Genomic DNA, 24,974 nt, shown 5'->3' with positions numbered 1-24,974 from the left:
GTTTTTCACGGACTGCTGGGGGTTGAAGTTTGCCACATGCTGTGTTCCAAGGGGATACAACCTGTCTGCATGAGAATTCTTTAGGACATGTTCTCCGCACAGTCATCCCTGCATTTTGCATTATTTGAATCACATTTGCTTGTCTGGGAAAACCTCTCACCAAAGCCACTGAATCATAAACATGCTACATAATTTTCTAAAACACACTGCAATGTGTTTCATACACTCAAGGGCAAAATAGGGTATTAAATCAATGTCAGGCTTTGTGTTTTCTCCTCAGGTTTGATTCTACAATTGGACTATTTAGCTTGAAGATATTTTTGTACTTTGGAGAGTAACCTTGAAACTGACAAACTAAAGGAGGTCAACGGGGTATTACAGATTGTATTTGTATGTTTATGTGTGTGTATGTATACATACAGTATATGTGTACAGAATAGGAAAATGAAAGTAAGAATTTGTATTAATAGATGCCTTCTATTAATTGTCAATTGTATTAAAGGTACTCATGTTACAGCATATATATTTTTAATGAATGATATAGCTAGTCTATAAACTCTATAAATATATGATCTCTTATTTGTTCTTATATTTCTTTTTTTTTAAAGATTTGATTTATTTATTTTTAGAGAGGGAAGGGAGGGAGAGAGAGAGAGAGAGAGAGAGAGAAACATCAATGTGCGGTTGCTGGGAGCCGTGGCCTGCAACCCAGGCATGTGCCCTGACTGGGAATCGAACCTGCGACACTTTGGTTCGCAGCCGGAGCTCAATCCACTGAGCTACACCAGCCAGGGCTTGTTCTTATATTTCTGGCATATAGAACAATGTATGAAGCACAATACATAATATTTTAATGAGTAAAAGAATTCACAAGTAATTTAAAATTTATATTTGTAATAAGCATGAGATAAATATTTTAATTTATAGACGAGTTCATGGAGTTTCTTTTGCTGTTAAGAAACTTACTATTAACTATTTATCCTGCTAGTAGTGGCAGATCTCTCTCTAAATGAGCTCTCATTTTTAAATGGAACTGTAATCACCCAATCTGTTCATCAGGAAGTTAACAGGATCGTGAACAGGATGTTTCTGGGCATGGCTAAGCATATATTTCAGATGATAGATCCTTTTGAAACATATATCCCTGACTCTTCAGTTAAATAAGATGATACCCTCTGGAGTCAAGGTGGTACGTAACCAGATTAGATAATCCACCAATGGAATAATTGCAAACTATTTTTATACTTTTAACATTGCTTATACTTTATCCGACACAAAATACCCTTACTTTTATGTTAGAATCCCACCTGTACTCCAAAGTGCAATTCAGAGTGTACTTCATCATATAACCTTTCCTAGCCAATCAATTCTGAGAGTTATTTTCTATCAGTGCCTCTAATATTTGGCACATATTTGCAACTCACAATTTTAATCAATCAACTAACCAAATATATTCTTTTCTTTAATTTTTATATAAAAAATCTTAATATATATTAAGGTTTCACTCTTGTGATGGTTAATTTTATTTGTCAACTTGACAAGACCACAGTACCCAGATATTTGATCAAACATTATTCTAGATATTTCCATGAACATATTTATAGATTATATTAACATTTAAATCAGTAGACTTTGAGTAAAGTACATCACTTTCCATTGTGTGGATGGGGTACACTCAATCAGGGGAAAGCCTTAATAGAGAAATGACTGGCCTCACTGGAAGAAGAAGATATTCTGCCAGGAGGTGCCCTTCAGATTTGAACTGCAGCTCTTCTCTGGCCAGACTACCTGCAGAGTTTGGCTTTACCAGCCCCAACAACCACATGAGCCAATTCCTTAAAAAAAGTCTCTCTCACACCTGTTTCCATGGAGAATCCTGACTAAAACAGTTACTTAACTAGAATTTTGTACTTTTTAATAAAAAGTTCTGATTATCACATTTTTGTTGTATTCCTTCAGGATACTTCTTCCTTAAATATTTACAACATTAAATACTTTGAACTCTCAAATAAAGGGCATCAGCACAGCATATAATAATCACTTTGGACATATTTTCTGAATATATGACATTTTCACACTCCAGTAATGTACCTAACAACTACTTTTGTTACTAAATTGCTGGTCAAGACCCTGAAACTTATATTTTTAAGGTATCTAACTTAGGAACAGAGAGTAACTTTGGTATAAGGAGAATGAATATAATTCAACCCTTAGGAAAGAATACATGGTTCATTACTATCCATTAAAGTGATATTATTATGCCCTTACTAAATACACATGACTAATTCCAAACAATTTCTATTTAGCCCTGGCTGGTGTGGCACAGTGGATTGAAGACTGGCCTGTGAACCTGGAGGGTCTCCAGTTCAAGTCCCAGTCAGGGCACATGCCTGGGTTGCAAGCCGGGTCCCTGGTTGTGGGCATGTGAGGGGTAACCACACATTAATGTTTCTCTCCCTCTCTTTCTTCTTCTCCTCTCTTTTGAAATAAATAAGTAAAATCTTAAAAATAATAATAATAATTTCTATTTACATAGCAGTAAATTTTCTTATTGCTATCTTGGTTTTGAAATAATTTCTATTATATTAGTGCTGTCAGTGTTTTTTAAAAGTTTGTTAATGATGAGCCCTGGCTGGTGTAGCTCAGTGGATTGAGCACGGGCTGGGAACCAAAGTGTCCCAGGTTCGATTCCCAGCCAGGGTACATTCCTGGGTTGCAGGCCATAACCCCCAGCAACTGCACATTGATGTTTCTCTCTCTCTCTCTCTCTCTCTCTCTCTCTCTCTCTCTCTCTCTCTCTCTTCCTCCCTTCCCTCTCTAAAAAAAATAAGTAAATAAAATCTTTAAAAAAAAAAAAAAGTTTGTTAATGATAAGAAGTTAGATAATGGTGGTATACCAGTGTATGGGGAACAAAAGTAGGCTCACAATTGTTCATATAAAAATATATATAATACAAGAATAAATTCTGTGTTTTGCATACTCACAACTGTAAACCAGTTTTGCCCAACCCTGTGTAAAGAAAGAAAAGGAATGGAAAATTTAGCCCTTATATTTCTTCCACAGAAAGAATTTAGCCCTTATATTTCTTTCACAGGCCTTCAATTATAAATTCAAACATAAAAATTCACAAGGCCTGATGAATTAGAAACAAATTGCACTGACATTGAAGTCATAGGCAGTTTAAATTATACCTCAACATCTTAAAAATGTTTTAGATATACAAAGTGAAAAGAAAATTCTTTGGTGTCAAAATATAAATATTAAATACCAATTACGGTGTTAACCATCACTCCTTGAAGCATTTACATAACAATCAGACTATCTCAGAAATCTTAATGACTAGTTTGAAGGCAAGAAGTCTTTGAGCAATTTTACAATATCACCCTTTGGCTGTATCCTGTATTTCATGATATGACATAAAAGAAATCATCTTATCATCTTAACTTTAAAGTAAAAAAAAAGTTACTTTCTCAACTGATCTTATTGGTACAAATACATCCAGTGGATTTTATCATCTCCACATGCTGAGTCTTCCATAGATGCACATAGGGCTTCTGCTCAATAGCATGCTGATAGATATTTAACGACTGGGTCTCAAAATGTAGCAATATGTGGCATTCCAAATTCTTTGGTGAAATACTCCATCACAGGTGATTTCTACCAGTATGTGGTCACTGAATTTGGAATTTGAAAGAGATGAGCAAGTCAGCTTTCAAGAGCCAGTATGAGTTGGTATCAGGACATCATTGCCCACTGTCCATCAGCACTCCTATCTCTTAAATTGTAATTAGCCAGTTACGCAAAACAGCCTTGCTTTATCAGTCACAAACATACCATTTTGGCAGTTCGATTTACTCCTTTTTTTTAGGCTTTACTGTAATCTGTCTGATTCGTCACACGTTAACATTTCCAGTTCCAATGAGTCTGATAAATCTCCAGCAGATTTAAGCATTAAATATGATAACAGCAGCAACATGGCAGCATAATTACATAATACTTTACATTTTATAAACCACTATACATAGGTTATCTCACATTTCAATTTCCCTTCAAATTAAATATTATTGTGATATTATATAAGTGAAATTACACTTGTAAAGGTCAAAGTACTTGGCTTAGATGATTAGATGAGAAAGGACAAGGTCTCATGAAACGAAAAGAGATAAATTACTAAAGTAGCAGGAACACTGCTGATGAACAGGCCTGAATTTCCAAATTTAATGTAACACCAGTAAAAAATCATATAGTCCCTGCTATATACAACAAAGTATGATATTGGTAATATCTGGAAATTCATTCCCAATAGGCATGTTTGCCCACAGCATCTTAGACATTTAGAAAGCAGGACAATAACTAAATACCAGACATTGTGTGTGTATGAAGTAACTCATATAATTTCTGCAATAGTACAAGTTACACATTATTTTCTCCAGCTGATAGGCAGGAAGACAAAGAAACAATCCTAGCAATAACTGATAAAGAATTCACCCCTAAATTTGTATAACTTCACATTCTATGAATCCTTTTTCCATATACTTTACTGGTTCTTCCTCTTAAAGATATTGGGTTGGTCAAAAGGGTTTTTGTTTTTGTTTTTGTTTTCCCCCATAACATGGCTCTAGAAATGCTTAGTTGCTTTTGACTTCATTCGAAACAATTTTGTTAGACTGTATGGTGACAGCTAACCTATCAGTGTGCATTAAAAAAAAAAAAAAAAAAACTTACCAAAATTGGTAAATTTTTGTGTAGCCATTTTACTATTGAAAGTGGAAGAAATATACAACATTTTCAGCATATTATGCTTTATTACTTCATGAAAAGTAAAAACACAACTAAAACACAAAAAAAGAAATGATTTGTGCAGTGTACAGAGAAGGTGCTGTGACTGATCGAATGTGTCAAAAGTGCTTTATGAAGTTTTGTGCTGGAGATTTCTCTCTTGATGATCCACAATCTGGTAGACGAGTTGAAGTTGATAGTGATCAAATCAAGGCATTAATTGAGAACAATCAGTGTTATACCAACACAGGAGATAGCCAACATACTCAAAATATACAAATCAGTAAAGTTATTGATGAAAATGAAAAATGTGTCTTTTATTTTATGGAAAAAAACATAAGGACTTTTTTACAAAGTCCCAATAGAAATGTTTTATTATCAACTTAGAAATCAATAAGTAAGAGGTATTTTCTCATCTCAGGGAAAAATCAGGCTTGGCCTAAACACTTAGAGTCTATAGTCAGAAGGAGACACCGAGGAATCAATACAAAATTAACTGAATTTCTCTACTTTAAGTTACACTTCTAGGTCCAAATGGTCACCTACATTGTGCAGAGTTTTCTGTACATGCTTGCTTTTTCTTTCATGCTTATCACAAATTGGCCAAGCATAACCAAAGAAGAAATAAAAATGCTATATCATTAACTTTTTGATAGATGGTTTATTTTGTATACTTTGAATTAATTTTAAATGCCATAAAATTATAAAATAGAACATGGTGAATCACACATTTTGCGGAACATTTAAAACTCAGCATTAAACACACAAACTAGAATACACTGTAACAAGGAGGTGTCAAAAATATAGCCAGGTTACCCACAAAGAAGCAGGCACATGCAAATTGAGAATCTTTGACCTCATTCAGGTGCAGCAAGCCAAAGGATGGAGGACCAGGCACAATGTCAGAACTAACTACATCAAGCTACTTTATCACTTGCCTTGCCAAGACTCTGCTTGCAAAAAGAGGAAATGATATCCAAATATCAGATATCTCAGAATGATTTAAAGTCACTAAATTAAAGCTTCCTATTCAGATTTTTCTTATCAATATTGCTTTTTACTAGAATTTCTGGAACTATTTGACTTACAATAGGTTAAAATGTATATTCATTTTACAACACAATGAAAGTCTGAATTTTTTTAATGCATTTATTTTGTCAGAGTTTGCTGGGAATCATATTGAAACTATGGAAAAATTAGTAATAAACATAAGATTTAAAATGGTTGTAAAATGTATAAAAATTTTATGCTTATCTTAAATTGGATAATATAGATTTATTGTAGGTGCACAGAATAAAATGATGATACAGAAAATAGTATAGAAAAATAATTTTGTCTTGAAATAAGAAAGTCAGGATATGGAGTCAAGATTCCTTGGAAAAGACACTGGATTCTACAAATGCCATTTTAACTAGTGATTTGAAAGCCATAGTTTCTAATAAATATCTAAGTATTGAGTTTTATATGTCATAGTTAATATTGCCACTCATGAGTAATGGGAAAGTTTTTTTTACATTTTTACTTCTGACCCTTAATGAATGTAATCAATGTGCATTGAAGAAAATATAGACAATTCAAGGAAAAAGAAGTATTAAACTAATAAATGATCCTACCATCAGAGACTTCCATTAGATTTTGGTATCTATGTTGAAAACTTTATATTTCCCAACCTATATAAACTTAAATCAGATTATGGAAAACCAGAATACAGTGTTTGAAATGCCTTTCCCCTCAGCAGTGTATTTTCACATGTACATTTCTGTGTCACAGTTATCAGTGACTACAGTAATTCATCTTGTAGACATACAGTAATATATTTTACCAACCTGCTATTCTTGGATAACTCAGTCATTTTCAAAGTTCCATAAGCATGAACATATGGCAGTTATACTTCTATATATCTTTGTATATTATTGTTATTTTTTAATTTTAGACAGAGTGGAAAGGAGAGAGAAAGAGAAGTAGAGAACTATCAATGTGTGGTTGCATTTTGCATGCCCCCTTACTGTGGACCTGGCCTGCATCCCAGGCATGTGCCCTGACTGGGAATTGAACTTGTGAGCCCTTGGTTCACAGGCTAGTGCTCAATCCACTGAACCACACCAGCCAGAGCTGTGGGGTTTTTTTATTGTTTTTCAAGTACAGTCGTCTCTATTCTTCTCTCATCACTTCCCCCTGTGCCACCCATCCCCACCTCCCCCTCTCGATCCTACCCCCTTTGTGTATTTATATATCATTTCTTTAGCATAACATATAAGAATTAGAATTGATAAAGAACATAGACATTTTAAAAGATATTGGTGCACATAAATTCTCTCCTTAAAAAGTTGTAACAACTGTTAAAAACAAGAAAATGGGACCAAAATGGAGTCCCTTATACTATGACCCACCCCACCAGACTGAGACTTAATTACAGTTTTGGTTTTTTTCAGAAATAAACATTTAAATCAGTCAATCAGGACTCACCTGATCAGCACTAGTTAAGTACCCTATGTGATGAACCCCGGCCATGCTCTAAAGGAAAGTAGCTTAACCAACCCACTTTTCTGCCCACTGTAACTTTCTTGTACCTGCTCCCTTCTGCCTACGAAGCTCTATCATTTTGCACAGCTCTTCGGAGCTCCTTTCTATCTGCTTCATTGGATGCAGCCCAATTCAAATCGAGTTTTGTTCAAATAAACTCTTAAAAATTTTAATATGCCTCAGTTTATCTTTCAAAAGAGGGAACTGAAGGAGATGCCCTGTGGCCCCCAGGAGCAACAAGCAAGTGGGTGAAGGTGCCTTTTGAGCCCCTTAAGCTCACTGCTTTCTTGCTGCTTCTGCAGGTCATGCATGAGTCCCACCTGAATCCTAGTTCCGAAGTTCTGCCTTATGAGCTTTAAGATGGTATTTGAGCACTTCTCTTTTTCTGGACCGGGTCTGACTTAACCAGTGGGCTGGATTCAGGGTCAACTTGGAAATTAGACTGGGTCAAGCATGAGGCCTCTAGTGAATAAAATGTTGTTTTATAGCTGAACAAGTAGATTAACCTTACCAAAGATAATCTTGAAATATAGTAGAGGTCTTTAAGCCCAGATAAGCTTATCCATTTATGAAAGGGTCCTAGAGAAAAGGGGGTCTCTAAGGCACTCACTATGAATGGTAAAGGAAAAATCATTTTTCCACTTCTACTGTTTCTGGTAATTAGGATAAGGCCTGCTAGTATACCCACCTGTACCATAGCATACTGACAGAATCCTGGGAAAACTGGAAAAAGGCAGCAAACTGAGAATTTATAACAAAATCAGTTCTCCAAGATCTCTATTTGTAGTGCCTGGTTGAGAGAGGATGGTAAAATTACACATTTTCCCTTTCTTTTCAATTTTGAACTGGAAGGCAAAAAAAATGTAATAATTAGATCTTTAAATCATAACTTAGGAGTTTTCCTTTGGGTACCCAGGGGTTGTTGCTCCTTTATGAGGGAAAACTATCACTTTCTTGTTTTGTGCTCTGAGAATTTGCCTTGGTAACCTTCAGGTTGGGGATCCCCAACATTTTGCTGGACAGAAAAGTAGAGTGTACCCTATTTGTGCCTAGGTTCTTACCAACTATTGCCAGTTCTCAAGGGAATTGTCTTTCTTTAAAAAAAAAAATCTCAAAGAGGCTCTAGGTCTTTGGAACTTAGTACCTTTTGCACCCTCTTTGGGGATGTCTCTTGCATTGTTCAACAATGCCAGGAATATTTGCTGTTTGTCACAATTGAAACCAGACAACACATTTAAAATAATATTTCTCATCAGTAGATAAGCAGATAAAACAACTATGGAATAATTACAATGGAATACTACTTAGTTGTAAAAAAAGGAAAACTTTACCCTTTGTGACAGTGTGGATGGACCTAGAGAACATAAACCTAGGTGAAATAAGCCAGTCAGTGAAAGACAAATACCATATGATTTCACTCATATGTGGAATCTAATGAACTAACTGAACTAACAAGCAAAACAGAGATAGACTCATAGATGGAGAGCAGATGACATCTGAGGAGGGGCAACTGCAGGGGGTATGGACTGATCAAAAAGAAAAAAGGACTCATGGTCATGGACAACAGTGGTAATAGCTGGGGGAGAGGGGTAAAAGGGGACTAAATGGTAATGGAGAAAGTACAATAAAGAGTAATCAAAAATAAAATATGTACTCAAAATATATAAAAATATTTTTATACTCTAAGCTAAAATATAACTATGTACTCAGAAAAAAAAGACAACTGTTCTAAAGCCTTTTGACTCTAAGATCCTTCCAGAGACATACAACTCTAGATGTAAACAGAGGAATCTTTTGATTTTTATCTGAGCCGAAGATTTTGTTAACATAAGGAAGTAAATTGAGGATAATGTAATTGGATGGGAGTTCAGCTCCTTGATAGCACTGAAACTGCAATCCATTTTGAGGAATTAAAAGCAAAATTATAAGGTATAAAAATGTCAAAGCATTATGTGTACATGTGAAACTAATATAATATTGTATACTGACTACCTTAAATAAAAAAATAAAAGCGACTTTATGCCCTTATCTTACAATTATTTGCAAAGCCAAAAATGTGGCTCTAGAAACAATTCTAAGTTCATGTACATTTACCATCCCTCAAACCTCTCCTATGCATCTCAAAATGCTTGTAGATATTTTAAAAGGTCAGGACTTTGGAAACAGAACTCTCCTGCTCTTAAGAAAATGAAGGAAAAATATAAATAGTAATTATTTTAGACTTCTGATAAAAGACAGAAATACCCTAAAACTTGTAGAAGAAAACTTGCATTCTTTCTATGTCCCTTAAAGATGTAAATCTTACCATGTCTTTGAAATATAAACTCCCCAGGAAGTAAGTAAAACACTGCTTACAATCACAGAAGATGAAAGGTAAATGAAAGAGAAGAGGCTTTTTAAAATACAGATTGTTATAAAGCACCCTTGCTGAAAATCTAGTCCACGGCCTTTGTAAAATTACATTTAAGTCCTCACTTGGCAATGTCAATAGGTTCTTGGAAATGTAGCGGAATGATGCATAATGATTACAATTTTACCACAGCCTAATAGATAGAAACAAGAGTTAAATCCCTGGGGAATTTTATTAATGTTATGACAAAATGATGTTAAAGAAAACAACATTATTCTAGGACCTGCTATATGTGTCAAGAACAAATACAAATGTTAAAGGTCTCTTTCACAAATATTAGAAAAAGCTTTAATTCATTGTCACTTAATCAAGTAAACTTAACTTATCCATCTGCCAAAAACACAATTTTGATCCAGCTATTCTTTTGTAAACTAGTGAGTTTTGCATTATTATACCTGTCTCCTGGCTAAAATTTTAAAATAAAAGCTACAAGATCTTTGTTTTCATCTAGCTGTGTGTGTATGGATGTATATGTGTGCACACACACACACACACACACATACTCTAAATGTGTCGTATTTTTTCTACCTCTGAATGATATTGCCAAAATTAATTTATAAAGACCTCTATTTAGACTTCTGGCCAAGATGGAGGCGTAGGTAGATACACTTTTCCTCCTCACACAACCAAGAGAAGGACAACAACAAATTTAAAACAAAAAATAGCCAGATCTGCCAGAAAACTGAACTGTAGTCAACAACCAGGAGTTAAAGAAGAAACATTCATCCAGATTGATAACAGGGGCAGATATGGGCAGTAGGGATAGAGGGGATGCACAGAAAGGCAGTGGCTGGATGGCAGGTGGTGACTGGTGGTCCCACATTTGCATGAAAATAAACCAGGTGGAACAACTAGGGAGCAAGACAGGCTGTGGAACCCAGGGTTCCAGCATGGGGAAATAAAGCTTCAAAACATTTGTCAGTAAAAACCTGTGGGGATTGTGTGGCAGAAGAAACTCCCAGCCTCACAGGAGAGTTCATTGGAGAGACACACAGTGTCTGGGAACATATACAAACCCATCCACCTGGGAATCAGCACCAGAAGGACCAAATTTGCTTCTGAGTAGCAGGAGAAGTGATTGAAAGCAGCCGAGAGTGGAGCAAGCAGCACTGTTCCCTCTCTAACACTTCCCCCACAGACAGTGTAGCACAATGCTGCAAGGTGAGTTGCCCCACCCTGGTGAACACCTAAGGCTCTGCCCCTTACAACCTAACAGGTGTGCAGAGACAAAAAAAAAAAAAATATGGCCCAAATGAAAGAGCAGAACAAAATCTCCAAAAATAGAATTAAACAATGAAGAGATAGCCAACCTACCAGATGCACAGTTCAAAACACTGGTAGTCAGAATGCTTGAAATGGTTGAGTATGGTCACAAAACAGAGGAAAAAGTGAAGGCTATGAAAGTGAAGTAAAGAAAAATATATAAGGAACCAAAAGGGAAGAGAAGAAAACCGGGACTCAAATCAGTGATTTGGAGCAGAAAGAAGAAAGAAACATTCAACCACAACAGAATGAAGAAACAAGAATTCAAAAAAATGAGGAGAGGCTTAGGAACCTCCGGGACAACTTAAACATTCCAACATCCAAATCAGAGGGGTGCCAGAAGGAGAAGAGGAAGAGCAAGGAATTGAACACTTATTTGAAAACATAATGAGGAAAACTTCCCCAATCTGGCAAAGGAAACAGACTTCCAGGAAGTCCAGGAAGCTCAGAAAGTCCCAAAGAAGTTGGATCCAAGAAAGCACAAACCAAGGCACATCGTAATTACATTGCCCAAGATTATAGGTAAGGAGAGAATCTTAAAAGCAGCAAGAGAAAAGGAGATAGTTACCTAAAAGGAGTTCCCCTAAGACTGTCAGCTGATTTCTCAAAAGAAATCTTACAGGCAAGAAGGGGCTAGAAAGAAATATTTGAGGTCATGAAAGGCAAGGACCTACATCCAAGATGACTATCCAGCAAAGCTATCATGTAGAATGGAAGGGCAGATAAAGTGCTTCCCAGCTAAGGTCAAGTTAAAAAAAGTTCATCTTCACCAAGCCTTTATTATATGAAATGTTAAAGGGACTTATCTAAGAAAAAGAAGATCAAAACTATGAACAGTAAAATGACAACAGGCCCACAACTATCAACAACTGAACCTAAAAAAAAAAAGAAACAAATACAAAAACCAACTAAGCAAACAACTAAAACAGGAACAGAATCATAGAAATGGAGATAATATGGAGGTTTTTCAGTAAGGAGGGGGAGGTGGAAGAATGGGGGAAAAGGTACAGGGAATAAGTAGCATAAATGTTAGGTACAAAATAGACAGGAGGAAAGTTAAGAACAGTATGGGAAACGGAGAAGTCTAAAAACATATGCACGGCCCATGGACATAAACTTATGTGTGGGAATGATGGTGGGATGGGGGTACAAGGTGGAGGGGAAGAAAGGGGAAAATAATTAGACAACTGTAATAGCATAATCAATAAAAAATACTTTAAAAACAATATTATAAGTGTAATATAAAAAGACCTCTATTTTATTAGCTTAAAAACAAGCATTCATATAAATCAAGCATATACCCTCAGAAATATAGAGACTATCATATAAAGACTACTAAGAACACACTATAATGTTAAAAGTGTACTTATGCAAAACTAAAACTGAATTTTCTTTCATCTGCTAAAAGGACATAGTATAATTGGACTTTTGGTCTGCTCTTGATAAGAGACTGTGGAAGGTGTTTATTTGTTTGTTTGTTTGTTTTAATTTTTAATCTATGTAGAAAGTGAAAAACTTGTCTTACAAGTGTTTATAAGGTCACCTAGGTGACCTAGGATAGGTCTAAGATGTTTATAAGGTGACCTAGTATACTCTTCAGTAAATACAAGCTAGTTTGAGTTTGTTTGTTTACATAAATCAAACATGTCTTTAGAGTTATTGGAATTAAATATTATACTTTTATTTCACCTAGGTTTACTAAAAATCAAATAAGCTCATGTTATTTCTATTTTGTTTATAAGCAAGAAAGATAACTACAGATAATGGTTAGTTGTACAGTGTCTCAGAAATTTTCTTGACTGATCTAAACCTAATTGTTAATAGCAATTTAGACTAGCAAGTAAATTAAATATATGTAAGATAAAAGCTTATAAATAAGAGTTTCAACAGTAATTATGCTTCATGGGATATCTAACTAAAAATAGTTTCACAAAACGTTTTGGTAACTCAAAACCTCAGAGTTATACTGAGATAAGTTAAATGATGGATAGTCATTAAACATCCAGAGCATTCCCAAATAAGATAAAATACAGAACACAATTTTTTCCACCTTTGACTTCCATTTATAGAGTAACTAAAGACATTTGAGTCTATTTGCAATTATGTTTTCTGCTGCATTAGAAAACTTACTATTAGGAAGAGTATGCTTCTAGAAATTATGAAATGTATTTATAAATTTGCCAGTCCATAAGTGCTACTTAGTTTTACTGGGAGTTAAGGATTCTAAGGGTTAATGACACTAATTAATGTATGTAATTATACTACTACAAGTAATAAAAGTTTTTTTTGTTTTTTTTTTAAGAGGGAGAGTGTTTTTTCAGGTTTTTTTTAAAGATTTTTTTAAAGATTTTTATTTATTTATTTTTAGAGAGAGAAGGGAGGGAGAGAGAGAGAGAGAGAGAGAGAGAAACATCAATGTGCGGTTGCTGGGGGCCATGGCCTGCAACCCAAGTATGTGGCCTGACTGAGAATCGAACCTGCGACACTTTGGTTCGCAGCCCGCGCTCAATCCACTGAGCTATACCAGCCAGGGCTAAAAGTTTTAAAAATACATGTAATATCAATAATGCACTTACATAAAGCTAGGATTTTTCTTTTCAGCTGCTAAAAGGATAAAGTTTCCCTGGACTATTAGTCTGCTCTTCATAGGAGATTATGAAAGGTGTGGGTTTTTTTCTTCTTTTTTGTTTTGTTTTGCCTTTAATATACATAGAAAGCAAATATTTTGTCTTACCAAAATAATTTACTATGCTTCATGTTGACTTTACTAGGTTTTTGATCACTTAAGAAAATGTTAATATTTTTAATATTAAAAGAGCTAAGTTTCATTCATAACTATGTAACATTCTGTGCTTCCTTTAACATTTTCTATTCAGTATTATTACATAGATAATTATTACTTCATAATGATCTGTGATCCTATTTAGTTAAATGTTCAAACCTTTTGATGTTTTGACAAATGTCCCAGAACCAAATTCTAAAGTAAATTTTTTTGACCTTCAATTATAATATTCCAGAGGGTTGCTGGACATCTCAAAGGATTTGTTCATTCTTTTTATAAAATTACATTAAATAAATTTAGATATATTTGATATGTCAAATTACATGGAAAGCCTTATCAAATAAAAAGTAATATTAAACCTTTTTACCTTATTGTTGTCTGGATGTATACTATTAATATGTATTCTAGAAAGTGAATAAAATTTCTAGAAATCTGACATGTTATATAATAATATTAGTCATAATTTCAGTTACTTAAAATGTTATGTCACAGAAGTAATGACATTTTTTGACAATTTCATCATAATGATCTTCCATTAATCTTCCCCCCTTTCATGAGCAAATCAGAATTATAACTAAATTATAGAACAATCTACCTGAATGACTAAAGAAGAGCTGAAAAGATGTCTTCTAACCAAGGAAATAGAGAAGTCACCTCAAGACTGATAGAAAGGACAGAGATATGAAAATGGCTGGCCCCACACCCAGGTGCATTGTTTGAGATTCTGGAGATATATTGCAACTGCAAAGGTCCCATCTGAGGAGAGAGGGGTCTTATCCCAAACTGGACTCCCCAGCCCAAGGCACCAGGGCTGAGGAAAAGAACCCACATGCCATCTGATTGTGAAAATCAGTGGGGATTTCACCTGCCAGGGTGAAGTAAGAGACTGCTAGAGACGCCCTCTTAATGGGCCAGCACACAGAATCTCATTTGCAGCCACTCACCCTCAGCTCTGGCAGAGGAACAACATCTCAGAGCAAATAGAGTCAAATAGAAAGAGTTTAGGTTGTGTGCTTCAGGAAGACAGCTGGGGGAGCTGTCCCACATGTCCCTGTGGTGACTCCCTCTCCCATACCACCCACAGATGTTATCTTTGCTGGGTTGAGCCCTCCCCGCTCTATGGCATCATCCTGGGGAGATGCACTAGCCCCACCCTCACAGCTCCCTATGGCCCATCCCTGTCAAGCTCGCACCCTGTAGAGGAATAAGCTGGCAGCTACCAGGCTAGGCTCATGGTGCATTCTCTCTGGGAAGGATGTGGTGGAGGTCTGGGCAGGCTCTGGGTGTCAGAGATGCACAGGGAGAGATTGAGTTGTGTGGCTCTGGGGCAAAAGCCATGTTTCCCCGAGTACCCTGATTGGTGACACCATTTCTGTGTAGAGTCCTCTCTTCACACAGCCAAACCTTAGTACTTTTTAGCCTGATGAACTCTACTAACTCTGATGACTCCCTGAGACCCTGGCCCCACTGCAGAGGTCTGCAAGCCTCAGGCAGGTGGTGTACTCTGAGACTTTCCCCAGCAGCCTCAGACCCAGCACTAGTTTGAATCTGTATTAACCTGGTGAGCATCACTTGCCCTTACCTAATAACTCACTGAGAATCTACCTCACACAACTTACCTTCTGACAGATGCCCTTTCAGTGACTGAGCCTAATAGGCAGCCATCAGGAGAAAGCAGATCTTGGTGTACCTTGGGCCTTTTGCTGACCAGTCCCAAACTTGGTATTGGTGGAAGCCAGCCTTGGTAAGCACCTTGGCCCTTCGCACATGCACTGAGCAGAAGTAGCCACCAACCTAGGATCACTCTATAGCTCCTAAAAAGTAGTCCAGAGTTATTCACAAGCAGCATCTGACATTGACCTGCTTGAGAGTTCCTCCCAAGAGGTCCCAGAACCAACACACCTGGTGGTACGGGTCAGACCACATTAGAACATGACCAAATGAGCTCCACAAGTGGAACACCCAAAGGGAGATCTTGGCAGGCACCAGACACTGCTGGGACAAATTCCACTTCATGGAGATAGCCACCACACAGTGGTGGTCAAGGTCAACCCTACCCATATAGGCCAACAGCAATTAAGACTCAAGTATAACAGGAGGATTCATGTAGCAAACACAAGTGACATTGCTGTAGTACCTAGCTCAAGTGATCAAGGAAACCACACCACTGAGCCCCACAGGACACCTACTACATAAGGCTACCACACCAAGACTGGGAGACAGAACAACTCTACCTAATACACAGAAAGAAATACAGAGAGGCAGCCAAAATTGGAAAACAAAGAAACATGCCCCAAATGAAAGAACAGGAGAAATCCTCACAAAAAAAAAAAAAAAAAAAAAAAAAAACTAAATGATTGGAGATAAGCAATCTATCAGATATTGAGTACAAAACAATGGTTATAAAATACTCAAGGAACATAGGGGAAGAATGAATAATCTCAGTCAGAACATCAACAAAAAGATAGTAAGAATAAAAGAAAAACAAACATTCAGAAATTGGTTGCATTTTTATACACTGATAATGAATTATCAGAAAGAGAAACTAAGAAAGCAATTTAATTTACAATAGCATAAAAATAATATACCTAGGAATAAATTTAACAAAAAAGGTAAAAGACCTGTACTCAGAAAATAATAAGACACTAAAGAAAAAAACTGAAGAAGATACAATTAAATGAAAGCATATACTGTGTTTATGGATACAAAGAATTAACATCATTAAAGTGTCCATACTACCCAAAGGAAACTATAGAGCCAACACAATTCTTATCAAATACAAATGGCATATTTCACAGAAGTAGAATAATCCAAAAACTTATATAGAACTGCAAAAGACCTCAAATAGTCTCAGCAATCTTGAGAAAGAAGAACAAAGTTGGAGGTATCAAGCTACCTGATATCAAACTATATACAAGGTCACAGTAATCAAAATAGCATGGTACTAGCATAGAAATAGACACACACATTAATGGAACAGAATAGAGAGCCCAGATAAACTCCTGCCTATATGGTCAATTAATATATGACAAAAAAAAGCATGAACACAAAATCGGATAAAGGCAGTCTATTCAATAAATAGGATTGAGAAGATTGAACAGATACATGAAAAAAAGAGAAAACTAGATCACCTTCTTATACCATATGCCAAAATAAACTCAAAATGAATTAAAAACTTCAATATAACACTCAAAACCATAAAACTAGGTGAAAACATAGGAATTAAAATGTCTGACATTTCCCTTAGCAAAATTATTTCTGATATATCTTCTGAGGCAAGGAAAACAAAAGAAAAAAATAAACAAATGGGACTACATCAAACAAAAAAGGTTTTCCAGAGTAATAGAAACTAACAAAATGAAAAGATGACCCCCTCAATGGAAGAATATATTCACCAATGATACATCTTATGAGGGGTTTATGTCCAAAATGTATAAAGTACTCAACACCAGAAAACAAACAATCCAATTAAAAAATGGGTATATGACCTAAACAGACATTTCTCCAAAGATAACATACAGTTGGACAACTGACAAATGAAAAGATGATCAACATCACTAATCATCCAAGAAAAGCAAGTTGAAATGATGATGAAATATTACCTCACATCTGACAGAATGGCCATCATCAATAAATCAACAAACAAGCATTGGCAAGGATTTGGAGAAAAGGAAACTCACATATGCACTATTGGTGGGAATGCAGACTCATGCAGACACTATGAAAAACATTATGGAGTTTTCTCAAAAAATTAAAAATGGAACTGCTGTATGACCCAGCAATTCCACTTCTGGTTTTATATTCAAAGAAACCTAAAACACTGATTCGAAAGAATATACACACCCCATATTCATTGCAGTGTTATTTACAATAGCCAAGATATGGAAGCAACTGAATTTCCTATCAGTAGATAAGTGGATAAAGAAGAGGCGGTTCATATATACAATGGAATATTATTCAGTCATAGTAAAAATGAAATATTACCCTTTGCAATAGCATGGGTGGACATGGAAGGTGCTCTGCTTAGTGAAATAAGTCACAAAAAGACAAATACCATGATTTCATTTATATGTGGAATCTAAAGAACAATGTAGATAAACAAAACAGAAACAGATGTGTAGATACAGAGAATAGACTGATGGTTGCCAGAGGGAAGGAGTGTTGGGGACTGGGTAAAAATAGTGAAGGGATTAAAAAGTACAGATTGGTAGTTACAAAATAGTGGTGGGGATGTAAAGTATAGCAAAGGAAATGTAGTCAATAAGATTATGATAACTATGCATTGTGCCAGTTGGGCACTGGAAATATCAGGGGGAACACCCTGTAATGTACATGATTGTCTAACCACTATGCTGTACACCTGAAAATAATACAATATTGAATGTAAGCTGTAATTGAAAAAAATTGAAATTTAATAAAAAGTCTTGTTATTTACCAACATTATTATTTTACTTTACTTTTGCAAAAGTGTTTCATCTTAGAAATATTCATGGAAAAACTGACAAGTGCTGTAGAATACAGGTTTCTGATACCTTTAAGATGAAGCTGAACTGGTTAAGAACTTCCAGAAATAATAGAAAAACTGAATTCCAGGAGAATAAGATTAATACATGGGAATAAATAAATTAATGTTGATGATATTTTTAAAATATATTTTATTTGAAACATTGATGGTTTCATACTGTTTTATTTTTTCCTTTCTCTTAAGCTACTTATGACTTACAATAGTTTTATAAAGTATACTTTTGTAGACAAAATTTAAAAATATTTACTTTATTCTCCCTACCATATCCCTTAAGAATTTGGAAATTTATTAACCACTCTTATTTTCATGGCAATTCATTATTTGCACCAGTTCAATAAAAATCTGTTTTCCTTGAACACAATGGGAAGCATCAGTTATATTACCAAGGCTTTGACTGTGCTGTCAGATTTGAGAATGTGCATAGAATTAGATACGACCACACAGTTTTAAGGAGCTAAGGTTGATTTATGGAGTCCCTGGAAAAAACACTACTAACAACAGCAACAACAGAGTACTATGCATGGAAGGTTCCTGGCAGCCTAACAAAGTAAGGACTGTCATGCTCTAGGAATCTCAAGATATCTTGACTATCTTATGAAGAAAAGACTTCATTCAAAGGTGTAGGTATTCTATGCAAATTCTGATGGTGTGTTCTTGGCTTGGCTTCTTAGTCTGGAGAAGCTTTTAAAATCCCAACCTAGGATTCCTCATGAAAATTTCCAGCAAAGTGGCTTTTAATTTTTCTTATTTTTTTATCCTCACTGGAGGACATTTTTTTTTTTCATTGCTTTGAGAGACAGAGTGAGAGAGAGAGAAAGAGAGAGAGACTGATTGATCAATGGGTTGTCTTCTCCTTTGTGACACGAACCTGGGTATGTGCTCTGACAGGCAATCAAACCTGCAGCCTTTTGGTCTATAGGACAATACTCCAACCAACTGACCCACACGGGCCAGTGCCAAAGCAGGTTTTAAAAGAGCCTATATGATGGCATCTTGAGGTGGACAGCTCTCCCAAGAGCACAATTTCAGATTTTCATATCTAATATGAAAACTTTATTCTTTCTGACTTTTTACTATTTTATTTTTCTTTTTTTAGTGCAAGGAAAAACAATGCTACTTTACTCTGACACCATTCCTGAATTTACTACTAAAGTAATAGCTATCCAACAAAAATTCCTGGAATCTCTGGCCAGAGTTGTTCTTAATAATAAGACAGATCTTGATTATCTTTTAGCTGTGCAAGGAGATGTTTGTGTTATGGCCAAATCACTTACTATACTTGGATTGCCACTTCTGAGAAAGTTGGGATTCAGCTACACTAAGAAGAAATCAGTTGGCTTAAGAAAGTGACTCCTTGAACTTTCTTTGATTTGACTCCAATTGATTTGGCTCCAAAGAGAATTTCAGACATTGGGACTCATCCTGCTTATAATAATCAAAGTAGTCTCCTTGATACATTGTATTCTCTCAGAAGTTGTAAATACATGTTCACAGCCACTAACCACCAAGAAAAAAAAATGGTCTCCTTGAGATTAGAACATCAGAAAAGGAACAAAGACAATGACTGACGTAAAATATGTGAACCTGACATCATGACCTGTGAATACCCCACAGAGGTTCAGCAAGAGTAATGCTGATACCTTAAATTTTAATCATATCTCCAAGTTTGGCTGAGAGTCTGATCAAAACAAAGGAAATTGTTAAAAACAAGACAACAGGCCCCATTTATGCTAAGTCCCACTTCACCAAACCAAGACTTAACCAGAAATAGAATCTTAAAGCAGTCAATCAGGAATTACCTGAACAGTACTAGGTAATCTGCCTGATCGACCTCCCTTCCCCTAGATCAGGAGCATCAAACTCATTTTCACCAGGGGCCAATCAGCCTTGAGATTGCCTTCAAAGGGTCAAATGTAATTTTAGGACTGTATAAATGTAACTACTACTTAACTAGGGGCAAGGAGCTCAGCACTGCTGCTGGGTAGAAAGAAGGTGGAGGGCCAGATTCAGCCCGCAGGCCTTGTGTTTGCCACCAGTGCCCTAGAGGAAAGTAACTTTCCTATAACCAACCTTCTTCTCTGCTTACTATAGCTTTTCCATTCCCATTTCCTTCTGGCTATAAAAGACTTTCATTTTGTACAGCTTCTCAGAACTCCTTTTTATCTGCTAGAATGTTGCTGCCTAATTTAAATTGATTTTTGCTCAAATGTACACTTACAATTTTTAATATGTCTCCACTCATCTTATAAAACAACGTAGACTTAGGCAATAAGGATAAACAAGGGTAAGGATAACCAAATGTAAACTGAGTTTATCCAACATTTGTCCTATTCATATGTTTCCCACAAAAGAGTCGTTGGCCCTTCCTGCCTGCCTTATGCAAAAATCAATACCACATGAGTAATTGATACAACGAACCTAAAAGAAATAAAACTACTGGAAAGATTATTGAACTCCTCCAAAGCCCATTAAGATACAGGGAGTGAGCATGCCATGTGCAACTAATGAAACCTTATTTAATGAATCCCTAAGGTCCTCAGCCTTTGCATTCTCCTTAGATCATCCTTGTTTACTTCCTCAAGGAGCTGCCAATTTATTTTGAATCATAAACACAATAAATGCTTTCCCTATCCATTCATCCCCCCTTGCCTTAGCTATGCCTCAATTTGGAAGGAGAGAAAAAAAAGTCTCCTTAGCAATCTTCATCTATTTGCTTTCACTTGTTTCTTCCTTTCAGATGCAGTTGGAGAAACCTCCAAGTGTGGAAGTGCAAATGTGGATTCCAGATGTAGAAATCCTGAATTCCAGTAGAATCTCTCCCTGAGTTTGACTACATGCTCATAGGCAAACCTGAGTTTCTTACCTCTATAAGTAATGTCATCATCCTAATCAGGGTTTTTTTTTTGTTTTTTTTTTTTTTTTTAGCATATGCTGATTGATTTGAGAGAGAGAAAAAAAGAAACAGAGAGAAAGGGTAACATCAATTGGTTGCCTCCCCCACGTGCCCCAACTGACTATGGATTGAGCCCACAACATTTTGGTTGTATGGGCAACACTTCAATCAACCCTGCTAGGGCCTAATCAGTTTTTAATAAGATTATTAACCATTCTGACAGTTACTTTTCCCATTTCTCTCTGTCGTCTTAGCACTTTAGTGAATACTTGGAAACAAATATAAATAATTGATTTTTCTTGTTTTACAGACAATAAACTGGGGGCATTAGCTCTGTTTAGAATGGCCTGTGGTTCATTAAGCAATATTAAATAGCCAGTTTTGACTGACTGAAACATCTTGGTAATTTTCCATTGAATTTATAAACCATGGATATTTACTTTTATTTTAAAGTCATATGCATTTACACAATCATTAATTTCTTAATTCAATCTTTATGTGGAGAGAGAATAATTTCAAAACTCCAAATCTCCCATGGATTTATGCAATGACTTTTTTTTTAAAGGGTGGGGGTATCTGTTTTATGTTTTTCCTATAAAAAAATGTGTCAGCCTTAAGAAGAAAAGACCTAGCACTAAATGATAGCCTATGAGACAGTCATATGACATGTGAACAAAATTTAAAGAAGGGAATGTCTATTACCTTTTCAAACAAGTCATATTTCTTCCAGCTTTAAAATTTAAAACTAGTATTTCACCAAAGAGCTGTTTAGGTTAATATAAGAGGGAATATTATTTCAAGGAATATTATTTCTTCCTAATGCTCATAATTTAGGAAATATATTTACTTTAGTTGAAGATACCTTTTTTCATTCTTATGTCATTAAAAAAAATCACAACTTATAATTATGTTGACTAAAGTCATTGCATTAAGTCAGAAAGCATGGATTTTCAAATGGGTTTAGTGGGGGTTTTTTCTTAATATTCCTAATATTCTTAACATATTTGATCTCATTAAAGTAACTTAAAACAATTCTGAGTAGATATTATCTGGATTTCTTAGGCTAACTCGCTTTTGGTTATGCATTGCATTGAAGAGAAAAGGATACAGAACCCAGACATTAGTGAATGAGACTGAAAGTGCCAGTTAATGACTACTTGCCAATTACTCTGCTGTGTTTTAGAATAAATCTACTCTTTGACTTACATGGTATTCTTCTGGCAAAACAGAGAAAGGAAGTAAATGGAATATTGAAAAAATATGTACTGCAATAGATCCATTTGAAAAACAATCCCTCAAAGCTACTTTTCATTAAAATACAAATGACAAAAAATAATTAAAAGAAAATATTAGAAAAACTTGTTTCACTTGTATAAATACATCATAGCAATCACAACACAACTGCATTGCTGAAAATAAATGTATTGAAATAGGTACCTGATTTCATTGGGGTAACAGATGCTTGACTAATTCAAAATATCAACAAGGATGTGAAAACAGTAGGCTATAAAGTCACCCCATGATGTGTCAGAGTTTGGAATTTGTGAAAGATGCAGTTCACTGAATTGCTAGCTTAATTGTGTGAACTGCTGTTACTATTAAAACTTGAATTTTAAAACTTTATTTGATCTTTCTACTGCATCACCACCCACAGCTTAGAGTATACTAATTATAGTTATAAATTTAACAACACTGTATGCTGCAAAATCTAACAATTCTAATAATAAAATATAAAATTGAAAGGACATCTGTAAGTTATAGAAAAGAATTATGACATTTCTCCAAATCACTTTGTTTTTGGGGGGTGGGGGCAGTGAAGTAAGTTTAGAGGGAGGTATGTGTGAGGGAGTGGTTTTTGCTTCTGTTTTCTAGATCTACTCTCATTGTTTTTATGTTTCAAGGAATGCCAAGACTGTTTCATAAATATGTTAATCTAGGTAATCACCTCAAACTAATCTGATCTCAATTAAATTACTTAGCAGGAGTGTACTACATGGAGTGCCCTGCCAGTGGCTTAAAACCATAGCTTATCAAAGAAAAATACTTGGGTGATGGGAGACCAAACAAGATTGAGTACACTGAAGGGGAAAATGAATCTAAAACATGCAGTATTCTTTATCCAGAAAGTAATAACTATGTGTCTATGAACTAGCAGGTAAATTAAGTACCTGAGTGCTAGCACGAAGATTAATTCTGAAAACTCAAGAACTTAACCCACCAGGGAAATATGCAAGTTCTTTTCCTGATGCTGTCAAATTCTTCCTTTGTTTTTCTCTCTCCTTGCCCTCCTGAGTTTCCAAGGTTAATTGCACTCCTTTCAACCAAGAGTTTCTGAACCCAGTGTATGTCAAGCGTGCCTCGTGTGTTAAGAGGTAACACGTCAAGTAAATAGGTTTCCCTGCGTCTAATAAGCTGCATTCTAACAAAATGCAAATAACTTAAACAAGCACTCCAAATTCCAGAACATCTGAAAGGCCTGGAGTGGGAGTTTTGATGTAGATCGTGGGCAGGTTGAAATCATGACTTCAGCTGTTGCTACAAGTTGCAGCGTTTGGGAAAAACAGGAAAGTGGCCCCACTGGCTTTTCTGGTCATTCACATCTGGTTACTTGCCTTCTCACTGTTTTGGTATCTCTATTCTAGGGCTTTTTGATCTTTTGGATTCATCTTCCCCTCTTTTTTTCTTTAGAACTTCCTGACTAGGGCATTCAGACAAATCTAAGCTCCCAAATTCATTTTGGGAGGTGTCCCACCATGGCAACCAAGAGCTTAAGAATGGGATGAACAGAAGGGGAATAAGGAGCAGGCTGGATTTAGTTGCCTAGGTTAAAGAGTTTGGCTAGTCCAAACTCAACTCATAAAGGCCTAACATTTGGAACCAACACATAAACAATAATACAGTATTAATTTGCCACATTTGCCAGATGTATTCTTTGGACTTACTGCCCCTGGGATAACATGCCTGTGGTCCATGATATCTCTCTCTCTTTCTCCTCCCTCATAGATAAACTCACATAGACATACATGAGAAATTTTGAGTGTTTGATACTAGGGACACAAATAAGGTTTTGTTTACATGTTGTATCAGTAATTTGGACAGTTTAAAATATTTCATCTCTCTACACACCACACGCACACACTGTGAGCAAGTCATAGCCTTTGCTATTTTTAAGCAACTGAAATTTTGGCTTTCTTTGTTACCATAACATAACCTAGCCTATTCATACAGTTATGTACATAAAGAAAGTATGTTTTTGGCCTTAAATACAAATGCCAGTAGGTAAAAATATGGACTTAACCTAGTTGTATGTGCTTAAATGCAAATTAATAGAGGATGTATTAGTAAAGCTAGGACATTTTGAGATGCATTAGTCTTAAATTTGATTATTAGTAGAAAAATGTATATGTAAAGTTTCCATAATACAGATGTATTTTTTCAAGAATGTGTACACTGGAAAATAGACATTTTTCTTATCATAGATAAAAATATGTTTCATAACATTCCCAAATTAAATAATACAAGAAACATGGTAAATGAAAATATCATGCCTTTACAAAAGAGAAATAAGAACAAAGCACATGAGGAAAAACAAAATAACCCAAAAACAACATACTGTATGATACATCAAAACAGTGAATTTTAAGTGGTTCATGAAAACACCTTCTTCAAATTTCTCTCAAAACAAGCTCCCCTGAGACCTATGTGTGAACATGTTTTTAACAAATTTCTTATCCCCTTTAAAATGCCAATATAACTTGTCTCCACATACTTGGCTAAATGTTTTCTTTGACAACAACT

The sequence above is a fragment of the Phyllostomus discolor genome, chromosome 6 (genome assembly GCF_004126475.2).
Source record: "Phyllostomus discolor isolate MPI-MPIP mPhyDis1 chromosome 6, mPhyDis1.pri.v3, whole genome shotgun sequence".
Lineage (NCBI taxonomy): Eukaryota > Metazoa > Chordata > Mammalia > Chiroptera > Phyllostomidae > Phyllostomus > Phyllostomus discolor.
This window is presented reverse-complemented; position numbering follows the sequence as displayed.